Source organism: Tenrec ecaudatus, chromosome 13 (assembly GCF_050624435.1).
Source record: "Tenrec ecaudatus isolate mTenEca1 chromosome 13, mTenEca1.hap1, whole genome shotgun sequence".
In the NCBI taxonomy this organism is placed as follows: Eukaryota; Metazoa; Chordata; class Mammalia; order Afrosoricida; family Tenrecidae; genus Tenrec; species Tenrec ecaudatus.
The window spans coordinates 18,258,538-18,262,575 of record NC_134542.1 but is presented as its reverse complement, the minus strand read 5'-3'; the positions used below and the strand labels follow the sequence as shown (position 1 = coordinate 18,262,575).

The window sequence follows — 4,038 nt, the reverse complement described above, 5'->3', positions numbered from 1 at the left end:
GAGTGATTAGAAGTTAGTGCATTTATTACAAGGGTGCATTTATTTTGCACGTACACACTGGGATCACATCCATTCCAGATTGGCTGGTCTCATTTTCAGGAACTCTAAAGAAGGACGTGCAGAAGACAGTAAGTATTTTTATTTGACCTTAATGTTGTTAGTGTAACCACCAAGAATACTTGGCCATCCTTGACAGGGAATTTTAATTCAGCCAATCTCTGGGCACAGGATTTGTTCTGCACTTCTTATATCCTTCTTTGGAAAGTGGGGAATCATCCATGCTCTGTGGGCTGTGTCGGGAGGGAAACCATTGAAGTCAATTGTATAGTGTTTGGCCTTTATTTTGGGACATCAACATGACCCTATAGGACAGAGTAGAACTGCCCCTGTGGGTTTCTGAGACTGTAACTCTTTATGGGAGTAGAAAGCTTCATCTTACCCCTGAGGATCAGGTGGTGGTTTTGAACATCTAACCTCGAGGTTAGCAGTCCAAAGATAACCCACACATAGCCAACCGGGTCACTATGGGTCAGAATTAACTCGATATAATTGAGTAATAGAATATTATCATTCTTCTACGGTAGGTACTCAGGGCTGTTTTTAATACCTCCAAGTTCATCTACTTCTAGATGATTCACCAACAGCCCTTTGATCTCATCAAAGTGGTTTCTACAAAAACGGTTGGAGTGTTGTTCAAGCCAAGCTTTGCAGACTGCAGTGATCATCAGCGCAGTGGAACGGAAGCATGGCGAGCTGTTGAAAGCCATTCTGTTGTACAGTTGCCCACTGCAGCAGGAGGCCAGTCTCGGGATATTAAAATACTAGAAATAAACTGTGTCTTCCCTTTCGTGGAAGAAAAGAACCAGAAGTTTCTACCTTGAAGTAAGATGCCTCCCATCTCTTCAGAGAGACGCCGGCTACGTTCAGGATCAAGCATTGTTGTGCATGTCAATATTTATCTGACCAACACTCAGTTCTCTCCTCTAGTAATCAAGCCGAAAAGCACCCCTCCTTGGACCCCACTCTCCTACCTAGAACATTCTTCTTTGGATATAGTTATTCATTTCAATTACAGCGAAAGCAGAGGGGGTCTAAATGCCCATCCATTTGGCAAGGGATTTGGGAATAGGATCAAAGTTGGCTTTATTTCAGTAGGGTCCCTGGAGAGCTGTTAATTACTTGGGCTTCAAATCTGATGGCATGCGAAATAGAATATTGAATTATACCTGTGTTTGGGGGTCACTTTATCTTCTGATATGAACGTAGATTTGCGGCAGGAAGAAACAGAAGGAAATGAAGTTAGTTTTCTTCCTGTGTTGGGTGGGGGGGCGGTGTTTGATGGCGGGGTAGGCGGGGGAGACGGTCTTTGTTGCTGAAATATTCCTCAGGGCTTTACATACTGGGTTAAACCAATAGGGGAAATTATGTTTCAGGAACTTCGAGCCAAAACAGCCTTCCAATAATCCTTCAAGCCGATTAAAGCTGTAATTTTAGACTTGTTAATATGATATATGACTTGCATACTTACATAATTTTTCTTTTTCCTTTCTTTTGTTTGAGGCAGGGGTGCGGGGAGTGGGGATCGAGCACTCAGGTGACTGTAAAAGCAGTTTGGTAGAAACGTGAATAGGAGTATTAATGATTCTAACCTAAATAGTCCAATGTTTATCTTGACTGTTTACATTTTAATTTTGTGGAAAATAACCTGTTTGTTTGTTTGTTTGTTTTGGGTGCCAAAATATACTTGTCAAAAGGAGGCATCTTATTTTGGTGGTGTTTTACGTGCCCGCTGAGCTCTTTCTGTTCTTCAGCTGCCTCTGGGTGTTTGCACTCTCTCTTGCACCTGTGGGGATGTCCATTCCCAGTAACGTGTGTCTTACCCAGCAGGCCTCAGCTCTGGTTTCACTTCCTCCCAACCAACCCCTCCCTTAGACTGCCTCATCCCCCTCTTTGTCATTAACGGTTGGTATATATTTTATGCCATGGTTTTCATCAGCATATATTCTATGTGTTTATTTGTTCCACATTTACAGTCTGTTTTGCCCATAGGAAAGTACACTCTAGGCAGGCGGAGGCTGATCTATCTCATAGACATCTTTACCTTCAGTCCTTAGCGTCTGCCTGATACTGTGAGGCTCTTATATTTGTTTGATGGTAGAGGAATAAATGGATGCATGGAGACACTACAGCACAGTCAAGCTTTTCCTTTCAGAGAACACTGAACATGACATTAGGAGAGTATGATATTCCAGTATATGTATAATAAATAATTTTATTGGGGGCTCTTACAGCATTTATAGCTATCCATACATTAATTGTATCAAGCACATTTATACATATGCTGCCATCATCATTTCTTTTTTTTTAAGGCCAATTTTCATTTATTATTAATTCCTTCTTGAGTCCCCATCCTTTCAATAACCTTACAAAAACGAGTATTTCACTGCAAAGAACAACTTTATTGTATGTGTCGTTAGCCATGAGTGTTTGTCCTCACCGGAAAGCTGCTGGGCTGTCACACAAACACAGACAGTTTCCATTCACATTCCACTCTCCACTAGCAAAAAGAACCGTCCTCGTTTACGTAAGTGATGATTAAACACGATGATGCAACTGAACATCTATGACTGGATGATTTCTAGACAGCAATGTGTTAGATGTATTTTTAATCACCTTTTATCTGAGGGGCTGTATGTAAAACAAAGCAATCACTGAGAAGTTCCAGGTCTTCAAAGTTTTAAATGCACAGGTAGATAGCGAGAGTTCCAGGCAGCAATATGTTACGAAGCATCTTCCATATCCACGTCCTCTTGTAATTTCTGCACCATTTTGTCCTCCAGCTGCTTTCCTTTGCCTGCCAGAGGTGCCCGGAGAAGATGGATGTTTTGCTTAACTTCTTTGATGTCCTGAACTTTCTGTAGCTCTTTATTGTTCTTTAACCTGTTCATTATGAATGTGGCCTGGCGCTTCTGCTTGATCTCTTCAACCTTCCTCATTGCGTCAATGGTTTTACTCCATAGCTCTCGCTGGTACTTGACAGGCTCGTTTCTACGCTTCTCAAATTCAAACGAGTTATCCACTGTAAGCTCTTTGCCAGCGGCTTTCCAGAAGGCCTTGGTCCACCTGACCTTGCGAGGATTTCGCTTCTTCTTAAAGTTTTTATGACATTTGGATTTACAAAATCGGAACACCTTGCAGTCGTTGCACATGAACATCATGCCGTGGCCAGGGTAGATGGGCCCCGAACAGAAGTAACACTTCTCTATACGCATGTTGAACCCACGTGGAAGCTACCCAGCCCAACGCGGCCCTTGAGAGCGCCATCATCATTTCTAAAACATTTTCTTTCTACTTGAGCCCTTTATATCAGCTCTTCTTTTTTCCCTCCCTCCTCGACCCTCCCACCCTCGTTATGCCTTGATAAATTATTATTTTCATATCTCGCACCATCTGCTGTCTCCTTTCACCCACGTTTCTGTTGTTTGTACCCTTCAGGGTAGGGTGGGGTTATACACTGGTCACTGTGATTGGTTCCCCATTTATTACCCTCCTCTCCCCACCTTCTCCCTACTCTCTTGGTATCACTACTCCAATTACTGTTCCGGGCGGGGCGGGGGGGTATCTGTTGTGGATTCTGTGTGTCGAGAGCTCTTATCTGTACCAGTGTACATGCTCTGGTCAAGCCGAATTTGTAAGCTAGAACTGGGGTCATGATAGTGGTGTCAGGGAGGAAGCAGTAATAGACTAGAGAAATGTTTTGTCGGTGCTATACTGCACCCTGACTGGCTCGTCCCTTCCTTGTGACCCTACTGTGAGGGGATGTCCAATTGTCTAAAGATAGGCTTTGGCCCGGGTCTCCACTCTGAACCCCCTCATTTTCATTGATATGATTGTTTGTTTTGGGTCTTCTGATGCCTGATACCTGATCCCATCCACACTGCGTGATCACACAAGCTGGTGTGCTTCTTCCATGTGGACTTTGTTGCTTCCCTGCCAGATGGCTGCTTGCTTAACTTCAAGCCTTTAAGACGCCAGATG

The 4,038-nt window shown here is 43.3% G+C and overlaps 1 pseudogene; it reads right to left on the bottom strand.

The window, feature by feature from the left end:
- Window positions 1-2,604: 2,604 nt before the first annotated feature.
- LOC142424338 (putative ribosome biogenesis protein RLP24 pseudogene) lies at window positions 2,605-3,272 on the bottom strand (annotated as a pseudogene).
- Window positions 3,273-4,038: the final 766 nt, after the last annotated feature.